Source organism: Convolutriloba macropyga, chromosome 1 (assembly GCF_964194025.1).
Source record: "Convolutriloba macropyga chromosome 1, txConMacr16.3, whole genome shotgun sequence".
NCBI lineage: Eukaryota > Metazoa > Xenacoelomorpha > Acoela > Convolutidae > Convolutriloba > Convolutriloba macropyga.
Window position 1 is genome coordinate 58077170 of NC_134468.1, and position 15123 is coordinate 58092292.

The 15123-nt window shown below is 36.9% G+C and overlaps 1 protein-coding gene across 1 annotated transcript in view; it reads right to left on the bottom strand.

Annotated features, from left to right (window-relative positions):
• Positions 1 to 15123, bottom strand: part of LOC142340818 (RNA-binding protein 25-like) — a 259293-nt gene that overhangs the window by 136648 nt on the left and 107522 nt on the right. The gene's annotated exons all lie outside the window — the stretch shown is intronic.

Here is a 15123-nt window from a genome sequence, read left to right on the forward strand (position 1 = left end):
TCGAAAATATTTACAAGTTTTATCATGTCAGCGTTGTTAAGTGGGAAACGTAAAGTCAAGCGCTACTTTTAGTTCAACGCAACTTGATATGTTCATAGTAGTTGACTAAAGCGGGATAAAATAGTAAACGCGCGCTCCTAATATCCAATCAAATTCCAAAACTTTGAAAGTTTGAATTGCGCGCTTCTTATAGGAGCCTCCTTGGAATAGAAAAAAATTCGCCATTTAATGTTGAGTTACATGTTTACAAATGTTGTTTTTATCTCTGCTACTTTATGAATCATAAATGTTTCAACTATGGTTTTCAATTGCAAATATTGTTCAGAAACTTTTGCAAACAGAGGAAATCAATCTCGCCATGAGCATCGTTATCAACCCGATGAAGTCGAGTTTACCAGTCTTTACCTGTTGTGTTTGTACATTCACTTGTAGAAAACTTTCTGAACTGGAGCAACACATGAGGACTTGGCATGAAAAATTTACAATTTTTTGTTGTCCTACTATATGGGTTTTAACGACACCAGACTATTTGGTCAGCATATGAGTTCCTTGCATTCTTTACCTGTCTTTGGCAATCAATTCCAACCAACTCAAGTGCCGGTTGAAACTGCCTTTATTGGTACCCTTCAGAGCTACCATCTGCCGCCATCAACAACCCAAGCCAACACAGACCTTGCTCAGTTCATGCTTTAGCATAAACCATAAATCGATTCGCTTATAGAGAAAAAATTCTCACAAGGATCACAAAAAGTTCAATTTAGTGCTCATCGTCAACTCCGAAAACCGAGTCAAAACGAAGATCATGAAGATGAGCTTATTGAAATTTATGCAAATTCGCTCATGACGCCCGTTAATAATCAGATACTTGGCAGTGAGACCTTCTGGACCATGGTCGAGCGCCTCTAATGGTAATGCTTGCGTGCTTGAGAATAATTATCAAAATAATTGTGAAAATTGCCTGCTACCGACCTATAACCGGCTCGTCGTACATTGCATTTCCTTCAAAATTATAAAATTGCCGTGGTTTACTTAATATCCGTAACCATGAGGATGCAAATCGCTCCCTTTACTTCTATATGGCTGCATATCATATGCATAACAATATTAGCTTAGATTGACCAGCAAGGAATTACAACACAGAGAAAACTTCACCCGAAACTTACGAGCAAGCCAACCTTCATCAACCAACTGGACACTTCGATATGAACATGGGGCTAGAAGATATCAATCAGTTTGAAAATCTCAATGAAGTTCAAATCAACGTTTTTGGTTATGATTGCAGAGGTTATTTCCGCTCAGAGTGTCAAAGTTTGTCTGAAACTTCACAATGGACCCATTGCTTTTAGACGAAGCTGACTGTTACCATCATGTATTGATTACCAACTTGGTTAAAGTAGTATTTCAACTCCGAAATACCAAATTCCGCTTTGCGATTCATATTTGACTGAATTGTTTCTGGTTGTGTGAAGAAGGCTTGGCAAAGCTTACCGAACACATAGAGACCTGCTGTGAAAATGCGCCAGCTGTTGTTCGATTACCAGCTCCGGGAAAATTTTTTTACAAATTCAAAAATTTCGCCGCTACCTTTTTGTTCCATCAGTCATTTACTTTGACTTCGAATCCTACTGGTGTCCAGTAGCAAGATGCACACCCCACGGGAATTACACATACACCAGAGTTTTTGAAAAATACGAGCCGTGTGGGTTTTCACTTGCGGTAAATGATCACAACTCAACAAAACCCATCTTCTTGCACGTGCACAGCTCTGAGGATTGCATTACTAAATTTGTAAACATGTTACACACACTAGCCAAGGATATAGACAAGTGCAAACGAGCTTTTTCTTTCTTCAGAGGTGACCATAGTCATAGTTAGTATCCGAAAAGTGCAGCTAGCAAATATTGGAATGTAACGAGCCCTTTGACGATAATGATGAACAGTCATCAATTAATCTGGATCACTGCCACTACAGCGGACATTTTCGTGGCTGCCCTCATGAAAAATGCAACCGAGCACAAAGGAACTTCATTTTTACTCCTGTGGTGGGTCATAATATACAAAAATTTGATCATCATCACATTTGATTAGCCCTGCGATCTTGTGAGCCAACGACCAATGTAAGTGTAATTCCGTCTATTGGTAAAAAATATATTTTCATGAATTTTTGAGTGCTCGTGGAGACAATAACCCTAGATGATGGAAAAGTGATCAAAAACTATGAAAATCTGAGGTTTTTTGATTCGTTCAAAATGATGAATTCGTCTCTCGAAGAGTTGGTTGACATTTTGCCAAGAGATCGTTTTGGAATACTTGCTTCTGTCTTTCCTAACCTATCTTCAACAGAACTGAAGCTCCAGCAGCAGAAAGGATATTACCACAATTCATATGTTAGCGGTCAAGAGAAATTCAGCGAAAAATCGTTACCGCCTCTTAATGAATGGCGTAACACTTTAGATGGAAACGCAGTAACAATAACTCAAGAAAACTTGAACCGCGCCAAGACGATGTGGAACACTTTGAATGTTCCAACTCTTCAAGACTACCACGATGCATATCCGAAAACCGATTGCGCCCTTCTCGCATGCGTTTGTGAAATCCACAGAGAGCTCACTTTCTCCACCTACAAACTCGATTGCATGCACTTTTACATACTGCCAAATCTGGTTAAGGAAGCATCCTTGAGAATATGCAAGGCGGAGGTCGAATTGCTTACAGAACGCGAGCAACTCGATATGATAGAAGAAGCGGTACGTGAGGGAGTATGTTCAGTCTACGAGATGAGAAAGTTCACAGCGAATAATAAATATTTACCGGATTATGACTCCTCAAAACCCTCGACATTTGGCTTCTGCGTGGACGCCAATAACCCATACCGTGGCGTCATGCAGAATGAAAAACTCCCTCAGTCAGATTTTACTCTGATATTACACTGGCTGAGATACAAAACTGTCCTGATGATAACCCTGTCGGTTACTTCGTGGAAGTCGACTTGCATTATCCAGCAAGGCTACACAATTACCATCAGGACTTCCCCCTCGCACCATCGAAAAATATTGTTAAGGATGACTGGCTCAGCGACTACCAAGTAAGTTTGCGTGAGAGTCATAACTTGCCCCCCTCAAAATTTCCAAAACTGTTGCAGACTTTCTTCGACAAAGAACATTATGTGCTGCATTACAAGCCGTTGAAACTGTATGGTAACTTGGTATTAGTGGTTAGGAAAATGCATAGTGTGCTACAGTTTCCTCAAAACAATTGGTTATCACCCTATATAACCCTGAACAGTGAGAATAGACAAGCTGCTTCGAGTAAATTTGAGGAGAATTTCTATAAACTAAGGAACAACGCCGTTTATGGGAAATACTGCGAATCGAAACGTCGACGGATGAAAATCGAGCTTAGGAGAGACGCAAGACGAACCCTACCCATAGTAAGCAATTTTGAGTTTGATAAATTCAAACAGTTTGGCGAGAAGATGGCAGCTCTCTCCTCCCACCCAGAAAAGATCTATTGGTATACAACAACTATTTTAGGGGCCACAATACTTGATCTAGCGAAATACTACCTGTATCAGTTTAACTATAGAACAATGCGATCTTCATTTGACTGTCGATCACTCTATTGTGATACTGATAGCTTGCTATACCGAATCAATTGTGAATATCTCTACCGTGAACTGAAGGAGAGCAATGTTTTTGATCAATTTGAAGAGAGCAATGTTCTTGATCAACTTCTCAAATTATCCAGAAAATCAGGAACTGTACAGCAAAAAAAAATAAGCGTGTCGTCTTAAAATTCAAAGATGAATTTGCTGGGGATTATATAAAAGAGTTTATATGCCTGAAGCCAAAGCTCTACAGAATAACCTCCACTAGTGAGCATTTTACGTTTGGAATAAGACTTCTGGAAACACCTGAAAGAGACTTTTGTTGAAGTAAATAACATTACATTTGATCGATTTGTGTTGTTATGAAGGAAGCAAAAGAGGGAAAACACTGGAACAATTTCATACAAATCTACATGAGTCGATTGAACACTGTTACTTATGTGCGCTGAAAGACGAACTGATCCATGGTAATTTCATCTAAGAGATGACAATTAAAGGAATTCAACAGAAATTTCTAAAAAGAAGCAAGTTTCCCGGGGTGGCGCTCGGAATCGCAATTTGCAGGCAAAACAGCGTCTGGAACCAAGAAAAAAAACACAACGTGAAAATAAATCCCAAAGCAATTGTTGTTAACGCGGAAACAAATGGGACCCCTCACAAAAATAAAATTGTCCCGCCATTAGGAAAAGGTGCAACAAATGCGGAGACAACAATCACTTTGCTTGAGTATGCAAAAAACAGACGAAAAACAGGAAGATCCAACTAAATTGTTCCCGGAACGTTTACAACATCGACATGAAAACAATGAATATAATTGTAGCAGAATGGGAAAGTGATGATTGCAACGCAGTGGACGACCTAGCAAAGAAAAAAAGCAGGTTTCCTGTAAAAAAAACTGTTGATGTGAACAAAACGACATGCCAATGCCTAGTGAACTCAGGCAGCAGTGTCATACTAATCCTATTGGCCTTAGCAAATTACTTAAACAAACAAACATCAAGCAAATATGTACTAAATTTGGGGGACAAAGATAACTACGAATTGAGGTCATATTCGGGAAAAAAATGTCAACACACTTGTAAAACTACAACCAACATTGAAACTGGGCCCTTTGTCATCTAAGGAAATTGATATAACAGTGTTAGGGAGCGCAAAAAGACAATACTTGGAAGAATTTTTTTCCCGGAGTTAGTACTTGAATTACAGCAAAAGATGGGTTAGTCAAAATTAGCTACTCAACAAACTTGTCCGATAAAAGAAAAAAGCTCTAAAATTCCCATCATTACTAACAAGAAACAGATGCGCAAGAAATCATTTGATAAAATTGAAATTCAAAAAAGACTTCCAGGTTATATATGAAAAAGGAAGACAAATTCCAATTCATCTACAATCCAATGTCAAAAGTGAGTTACAAAGACTCAGAAAAATTGGACATAAAGAAATTGAAGCATGTCAAGAACAATTTAGCACTTCAACAATCGTAATCACAGCCAAGAGGGACAGCTCAAAAAATTTAGCTTTAGACTCAAATGAATTGAATACATACTGCTGCTTAATGTAAGTTGAGCCTAAAATAGAATTTGTTTTTATCCAGCCAATATGTGTAGCTTTTACTTGATCCAGAGATTCCCAGAATCTTTATCCCGACTGGTTGATAGGCAAGCTTGCTTGAAGTAATGCTTGTTCTGACGATGTTGACAGAACCATGAAAATGATGGAGAACCGCTAATGCGCATTAGCAACCATCAATGTGATCAAGGTGTTACAAATTAGCTAATGTTTGTTACTCTTTTTTGCAAACATGAGGCTACATGAAATCTAGAACACCTAAAAACTAGATACTATATAAAGTATTTGCTCAGTCCTTATTTTTTTCCTACTCTCAAAACATTGTTTTAAAAATTTTTAAACTCTTCGTAATGAAAATTCAATAATTTGAACTTCAATTTTTGGTTCTATTAATAAATGGTAGTCTGCTAGTTTTCTCAAGCGGAAAACCAAGTTTCTTTGCTGCTCTGTTTCTCATTTTTCTTCTTCTCTGCAAGGAAGAAAGACAACAAATACAAGATGAAAGTGTATATTCTTAAAAATTTGCAATTTTGGGGCAATGAGCTTCCAGTTTTAGCGAATTGTTCAGAAAAAAATAATTGCGTGGTGTGATGAAGGTTCAATTTAGGCTTATTTTCAAAGTAGAAATTATATAAAACATTACTCCAGTTTTATTAATTTTCCCTTTGTGAACTTTTTCTATGTTTGAGTTCGCCCGTAGTTTATACAGTTCTTTTCCTCGAAAAATATTCCACTTCGTTTTATAAAATTTGTTGTGATTTCGGCAGAAAACAAAAATTTATTGATTTACTTCGGACTTCTTGACATCATTTTTTTTCGATTTTTTGTCAACGAAGGGAGTTTGTTAGAATACTTTGGTGTTTTGAAGTTAAATAGCGGAAAAACTGCCATTGTTCATTCAACATTTCCAATAATTCCCAATCATTTTGCATGTTTTCTGTTTTTGTTGGTTTTGTCCTCTGCCTGAAAGTGCCCATTGTTGTACAATGTCATTACATGTTATTAGTTAAAACAGTACAGAGTGGACGTACAACATGGCGCATTCAGATAAAGAACCAGGGACAAGAACGATACTACACATAGAAGTGTTTTGGCTAAACGCGAGTAGTAACCCACTAACATCTCGAAAAATGGACTGTACATTTTTGTCTCGCACTATATGAAGGGGAAGAAAAAGTACTGAGGATCTTGTTAGGTACAAAACCCACGGTGGTTAACACTTCCAACTGCACCACCTACGGAACAACCTGTGGAAAACGAAACAAATGTACAGAATCCGGATAGGGAAGTCAGAAACCAAATTTAGAAACATATTGGGAAAGCGAATGTCAACGACTAACAGACTTAAGAGTACAATGCAAAAGAAAACACTGGTTAGAAGCAGAAATCAAAACAGAATCTTTACTCTAACTCAGTTTAGAAGTGGATGGAAGAAAAAAGTAAACAAATGATATCCCAATACCAATATTGAAACTTTAGACCTGAAAGACTTCTGGAAACACCTGAAACATAGTTTTGCTGAAGTAAGTAACATTACATTTGATCAATTTGTGTTCTTATGAAGGAAGCAATTGGGGGAAAACTTTGGAACATTTTCATGTAAGTCTACATGAGTTGGTTGAACACTGTGACTTATGTGCGCTGAAAGACAAATTGATATATGATAATTTCATCTACGAGATCACAATTGAAGGAATTCAACAGAAATTTCTTTAAAAAAGCAAGTTTCCCGGGGTGGTGCTCGAAATCGCAATTTACAGGAAAGTCAGCGTCTGGAAGCAAGAAAAAATAACTCAACGTGAAAATAAATCCCAAAGCAAATGTTGGGCACGCGGAAACAAGTGGGACACCTCACAAAAACAAAATTGTCCCACCATTAGGAACAAAAGCAACAAATGCGGAGATAACAATCTTTTTGGTTGAGTATGCAAGAAACAGAGGAAAAACAGGAAGATCCAACTGAATAGTTCCCGGAACGTTCACAACATCGACATAGATACAATGAAAACAATTGTTAGCAGAAGAGGAAAACGATGAGTGCAACGCAGTGGACGACCTAGCAAAGAAATAAAAGCAGGTTTCCTGTACAAAAACTGTTGAAGTGAACAAAAAGACATCGACATGCCAATGCCTAGTGGACTCAGGCAGCAGTGTCATACTAATCCTATTGGACTTAGCCTTTTTTTTAACAAACAAAAATCGAGCAAAAATGTACTAAATTTGGGGGACGAAGATAACAATGAATTGAGAACTTATTCGGGAAACAATATCAACACACTTGTAAGACTACAACCAACATTGAAACTGGGCCCTTTTGTCATCTAAGGAAATTGATATTACAGTGTTAGGTAGCGCAAAAAGACCATACTTGGAAGAAATTTTTTCCAGGAGTTGGTATTTGAATTACAGCAAAAGATGGATTAGTCAAAATTAGCTTTTCAACAAAGTTGCCCGATAAAAGAGAAAAAGCTCTAAAATTCCAATCATTACTAACAAGAAACAGATGCGCAAGAAATCATTTGATAAAATTGAAATTCAAAAAAGACTGCCAGGTTAAGTATGAAAAGGGAAGACAAATTCCAATTCATCTACAATCAAATGTCAAAAGTGAATTACAAAGACTGATAATAATTGAATATAATAAAATTAAAGCATGTCAAGATCTATTTATTATTTCACCAATCGTAATCACAGCCAAGAAAGACAACAAATAATTTAGCTTTAGACTCAAAGGAATTGAATACATAAAAAAAGAACAATATATAAAAACAAATAGCAAAAGCCCACATAAAAGAAATACTGCTTAATGTGGCACTAATTCAAATCTGGAACACTGAATCAGGTACATTGATCTAAACTAAGAATACAGTCAACTACCACTACATAAAGATAGGAGCAATCACTGTAACTTTAAAATCGTTGGTGGAAACGCTAAGGGAGCATAATGATTTTTTATCAGGTTTTTATGGACTAACGGATATGTCAGCGTGTCTCCAAAACCCGATGGACACGACAATACTGGCAATTCAAAATACACATAATTGATATAAATGACATCCTAATTGCCTCAGTAGGTAGTAAAGAGGAACATCTACAACTTGTTTACAGTTGTTTAAAATGTTTATATCAAGAAAATTTCATTAAAGAAATTTAAAATTGCTGTATATGATATCGAATGGCTGGGACTTTACATATCAAAAGACGGAAAAAACCAATGGATTTAAAAACATGCTAAATCTACCTCCCCGAAGATATCAAAACAATTAAAATCGTTTTTAGGTTCAGTATACTACTTAACAAAGTTCGTTCCTAACTGAGCGCCGTCATGTGCAAAAAAGTAGAAAGGAAGAAACATTTAAATGCGACGTCACACAACAAAGCATTTAACCATATACTGAGTAAGGCAAACATAACAGAAAATACACGTTACATCAGAGAAAACGAAATGGGAGTAAAGTGCGTTGCCACAAAAGAGGGACTAGATTATGAAAAAACTTGGTAATCATGCGCATCCAGATTTGTGAACAAATGTGAAATCAACTATAGTCCAAACGAATTAGAATCCCTTGGAGTTGTATGCTCGAAAGAACATTTTAAACAATATTTGATTGGAACAAAGTTTGAAGTTTCAACGGACCACACAGCATTACTTACACTAATGAAAAGCAATAAAAGAAACAAAACTTATTAAAGCAGATTTACAAGATTGTTAGATAGATTGATGCCAGATACCTTTAGCATTGTACAAATACCAGGCAGAAACATGAGGTTGTTGGACTTTATCTCGTTGTTCAACAGATCCCTCGTTTTCGGAATCAACGTATGACAAAAATTTCATTTAAACTATGCAATCAAGTCCAAACATTGTTTTACAAAACTAAATTAATAACCACGTTAACCTTGTGTCAAGGAAAGCAACTGAAGATTGGTTTTTAGAAAGCGAAGACGGAAGACAACTCAGAAAATTGTTGGAGAACGATATTCACAATTATCCGAGCAACGGTAAAATATAATTGAAATCTAGACTTGATTTCAAGCGGAGAATGACTTTATCAAGTAGTCAACATCATAAATCAGATTTGAAACCAAACCTTAAATCCACGTTCAAATTATTCATTGAAACAACTTATTCAATAAAATGCTACAGAAATATATCACGCTGCACAAATAGACTAGAAAATGAATACACACAAAAACAGGAATTGACTCCGTCCATTTCAAGCAAGGAAAACAGTTGCTATCAGTTATTCAATAAGAATTCGAATTAGATTTCCTAAAAAACATTAAATCAAATCCGGGTCCTAACTAATATCCAAATTCCAAAATTACATCGTAAAAATAAATCATTACAAAAAAGAAGAAGAGAAAATTAGCAGAGAGAAGAGCTAAAGTGGAAAATGAATTAACAAACGCAATACAACAGAATAAAAGTGGAAAATCAAGAAAAAGAAAGGAAAACCAGGCCACATTAGAATCTCCGAAAGAAGCGAAAAACCGCATGGAAGAGCAAAATGATTCCCTTTCGGAAGATTTTGATTCAGACATGAGTGACACAATTCCGGAAGTGATAAGGAGGAAGAGCAAGGAACTGGAGATGAACATGGCAAACATTATGAACAAAACATTATTAGCGTCACTAACCAATAACAACCATACTGTGAGAGAAGTTTAAGACTGCGTCTTAAAAATGACTTGGACAGAGAGAGAATGTTTAAGACTTTCTTTTTTTGTGAAGTACGGCACGTGCTTCTTTTAGCAGAGAGATGCCTGCGTGTAGATGACAAAGTTGTCATACCATCCGACCAACCTTTATCGAAATATTCCACGCAGTACATCCAGGCAAGTCATGAATGATATATGTTGCGGAAAAAGTCTGGTGGGCACGAAAATTGAACACAATCGACAACTTATAAGTAAGGCCGAACGTTGAGTTCCAAGCGTCAAAACTGGTAAGAGTTTGAGTACTAAGCAAACAAATAAACAAAAACATTTGTGCTCTTTCGCAACTAAATGAATAAGTCCAGCTGGATTTTGCAGGGCCAGTATACGACAAACGCTAGAAAAACTAATTGTAGCAGATGATAAATTTTCAAAATTTATAAAAACAAAAGTATATTTTTGTTCTACTGCAAATAACATCTTTACTTTTCCTTAAACAACACATTCTACTGCAGTCCGTGCTTAAGTCCAATAAAACAGATGAGGGTAGCGGATTCCTTGGGAAAAGTCCTAAAAATTTTTTGTGACAACTTTTATATTGAGATAAAAGTAGCAAAAATTGAAGATCACTGAGGAATAAGCTTGGTGGAAAAAACAAAATAAACATTGAAAGAATGATTAGGCTGCATCAAAGTCGAAAAGGTCAGACATTTAATTTATGCGAAACTTTATATGCAAGACCGTGCCAACTCTGTACAGCAAAACATCGATTTCTAGAACTAACTCAGTTCAGTGTTCGCTTTGTTAGGAAAAAAATTCGGCATTAAGCAATATATTGATATCGGCTAACATAAACATTTTAAATTGGGATAAAATAAAACAGTATTATTTAGATCAATTTAATTTGGGAAGAAAATCAATCCTAAGCGAGAGTGAAAGAGAGATTAGGAAAAAAACATGTGATTCCGAAGTGAAATTGCGGAGAGACAGGTCAAACGTCCAACAGGAATTAAACAGGAAAGACCTGATATTGACGGAGGAACCAACGGACCTGAATTAACAAGGAAAAAGGGCATGCGGGCAAAGAGCACGACTGGCTAGAAGAACAATTGAAAAGCTGATACCTAAAAAGATCCTGGTTGAAAGTTACACGGTATTTCATCAGTGGACACAGATGATTGAAGCGAAAGATGGTACGACAATAGTCAAGAAACCTAACCGCACAGGGAAACGACTGAAAAACTCCAAAATGTCACGTTGAGGTGATAAGTCAATAAGGAAGACCAATCTAAAAAATCTCTCTCCTAGGGGAAGGCCACTAATTAACATCCAACGACAACCAACGCAAGTCAACGGAGGAGTAATACTAGCAAAAAGACTAGCCAAACATCGCCGAGAATTACCTAAAAAATTGAAAGGATCAGCATGGAACAGAAAGAGGCAGTCAAAGCAACCTATATCTCGAAACGCAAAAACCACCACCAACATAACAACCGACAAATCTCAAGGGAACGATATGAGTACAGTTATTGAAAACAATCAGGAATTATTACCCATCACCATTGAGACAATCATTTAACACGCCTCAAACGGAAGAGAACCACGGCCAGTCCACACAATTGAATATCCATGAACAGAACTCCAAACACGCAATTAGTGAAGAAAACGATGAATAGACAAAGGGTAAAACACACAACAAATCAGAATTATCGAATAGTGAGAAACTAGTAGAACAAAGAGTATAAAAAACCTGTGGAATGTTATGGAGCCTACGTTAACACAATAGACATAGAAAGGTTGACACAATTAAGCTCAGAAATTGTGGAACACGACGGCTTACATGGAACATGGTACATCAGCTCCAATGTCCATACTCTGGATCCTCGGAAACAGGCAGCTTTGACAGAAAAGGTTCCGGGGTCCCAAAATCTCGCTCATAGCCCAACAAGGAGATTGCAGGTGGAACCGAACCAGAACCTTAGTTTAAATTTAATGTCAAATTTGCAATTTTTGCAAAACAATGCACTAGTTTTACAAATATTTGCAAATAGGTCTGAATATTTGTGTCTCTTATAGTTCGCAGTTGGCCTTTTAGGGTGATTTTACCTCACATTGTTTACAAGGTGTACTTTCAATTTTTTTTAATTAAATTAAGCCATCTCTGAGAAATGGTTAGGAAAATTAACCACATTGATAAATTAAGCAGAGCTTGACCGGAACAAACTCGGCCCATCGTTTGCCAATTTTTGCGAACTTAACATTAGTTTGCAAAATTTTGCAAATTTGACATTGTGAAGGGATAGTTTGCAAATTTCTACAAGTTTGGCATTATTGTTGCAAATGTTTGCAAATGTGGCATTAGTTTTGAACTAGGGAAGCACACACATATACAGACATTGAGTCGGAACCATGATCCCTCTTAAAGTCTGTATGTGTGTTTGTTGCCATGAAAGTGTAGTACATTGCTATTACTTATTGTTAGTTAATATGATACATAAGGCTATTATGCTGTTACAGTCTCGTTTATACTTATTAAGGTCATGGTGTTGAGCGTTGACCTTGCGAAAAAATTGGCCATTGCAAAAATTGGTTTACTCACTCTCCGATAGTGCTTCTTGATTTCAAGTCTGATCCTTTTGCTTTTTGGTTTGTTACCGAGAGATTCGAAGATTAATTTTGTTACCATTAGATCCGCCTGTTTAGCGAAGATTAAATTAGTCGAACCTCTCGGAATAATTTACCACAGATGATTAACCATTTTTTCCTCAACCTGCGTGTGCTAAAAAGTGGCCATTCGCTCCATGTTATTCCAGGGTTGCAAAATTTTTGTTTCAAAATATTTGTCCTGGATTTGGTTTTTTTTTTCAAAAAAAATTTGAAGAAAAAATGACAGTTTTCTTATGGTTCTTGGAAATATTTTAAAATGGTTAGGAAACTTTTTTTGATTGCCTGTATTGTATGAGAACAACTATGGTAGCATGAAAAGGTTTTTTATTCAGTTTATCGCTGGAATGATCTGCACTAACAATTAAATTAACAATTCCATCTTTTTCTCAGTTTTGTTTCCTTTTGTCATCAACGATCATAAGTTCTTTTCATTTGCAACTTTTCTGCTTTCAGATTTTCATCACTGTTTGTTTATATATTAGATGATAACACAAAACTGCTAAAAAAAATGGTGAACTCAGTAATTTTTCTCAACGCTGTTTTCCTTCTGAGTTTTTTTTCAGAAATAAGAAAAGGTTCGTTTTATTGGTTTTTTGTTTGTTGTTTTTGTTTGTCTTATCGGACGGTTTTGTTTTCTGTTTAATTTCATTGAATCCTTGTATCACTTCAGAGACAGAACTTTCGATTTCTGAAAACGGTTCTTTTTAATTTGATTTTGTTTTTGTGCGTTTTTTTTGTTCGTTGCTATTTTTCTTCTTTTTTGCGTTTAAATATTTACGTATGTTTGTCTTGAGTTTTTTTGTTTTTGAGTTCTGGACTTAACGGGCAAATTTTTTTGCGCTCTGATTGCCAGTTTTAGTCTGTTAATAGAAAACTGGTGCATTTCTCCCTGTTTTTCAGGTTTTTGTTTTGGTTGGTCACAGTTTTTTGCCGAGCGTGTTTTTAGTTTTATTTTGCTCAATTTTGGGTTGAGGTTTTAAGTTCGTCAATTAAAATTGGCGATAACCGGGAGCTATTCTGCCAGAACTGAGGTGGAAGTATTTATCCCCATCCAGGTCGAATATCCTGCGTAAAATCCTCCCTGTTTGTTGTAAGATTGGGGGTAGTTTGTCTGTGGAGGGTAAAACAACGTAAGAGTGTGGGGGTAATTTGGTCTCGGCGCGCCAAATGATGTAAGAGTTGGTCTGCAATGGGATGGTTTTTTAGGAATTACTCCTGACTAAAAATCTTATGTTAGTGTGGGCTGCAATGGGAGGACTTTTGAGGAATTACCACCTGATTAAAATTGCCATGTAAGATAAGGCTGCAATGAGAGGAATTTTGAGGAATTACCCTTTCTGGCTAAAATTGCCATGTAAGAGTGGGCTGCAATGAGAGGACTTTTGAGGAATTACTCTCTGACCGAAATTGCCATGTAAGAGTGAGCTGCAATAAGAGGACTTTTGAGGAATTACTCCCTGACTTAAATTGCCATGTACGAGTGGGCTGCAATGGGCTGCAATGAAAGGACTTTTGAGGAATTTATCCTGACTAAAATTGTTATGTTGGTGTGGACTGCAATTGGAGGACTTTTGAGGAATTATCACCTGATTAAAATTGCCATGTAAGATAAGGCTGCAATGAGAGGAATTTTGAGGAATTACCCTTTCTGGCTAAAATTGCCATGTAAGAGTGGGCTGCAATGAGAGGACTTTTGAGGAATTACTCTCTGACCGAAATTGCCATGTAAGAGTGAGCTGCAATAAGAGGACTTTTGAGGAATTACTCCCTGACTTAAATTGCCATGTACGAGTGGGCTGCAATGGGCTGCAATGAAAGGACTTTTGAGGAATTTATCCTGACTAAAATTGTTATGTTGGTGTGGACTGCAATTGGAGGACTTTTGAGGAATTATCACCTGATTAAAATTGCCATGTAAGATAAGGCTGCAATGAGAGGAATTTTGAGGAATTACCCTTTCTGGCTAAAATTGCCATGTAAGAGTGGGCTGCAATGGGAGGACTTTTGAGGAATTACTCTCTGACCGAAATTGCCATGTAAGAGTGAGCTGCAATAAGAGGACTTTTGAGGAATTACTCCCTGACTTAAATTGCCATGTACGAGTTGGCTGCAATGGGCTGCAATGAAAGGACTTTTGAGGAATTTATCCTGACTAAAATTGTTATGTTGGTGTGGACTGCAATTGGAGGACTTTTGAGGAATTATCACCTGATTAAAATTGCCATGTAAGATAAGGCTGCAATGAGAGGAATTTTGAGGAATTACCCTTTCTGGCTAAAATTGCCATGTAAGAGTGGGCTGCAATGAGAGGACTTTTGAGGAATTACTCTCTGACCGAAATTGCCATGTAAGAGTGAGCTGCAATAAGAGGACTTTTGAGGAATTACTCCCTGACTTAAATTGCCATGTACGAGTGGGCGGCAATGGGTTGCAATGGAAGGACTTTTGAGGAATTACTCCTGACTAAAATTGTTATGCTAGTGTGGGCTGCAATGGGAGGACTTTTGAGGAATTACCACCTGATTAAAACTGCCATGTAAGATAAGGCTGCAATGGGAGGAATTTTGAGGAATTGTTCCTTTTGTCTAAAATTGCCATGTAGGAGTGGGCTGCAATGAGAG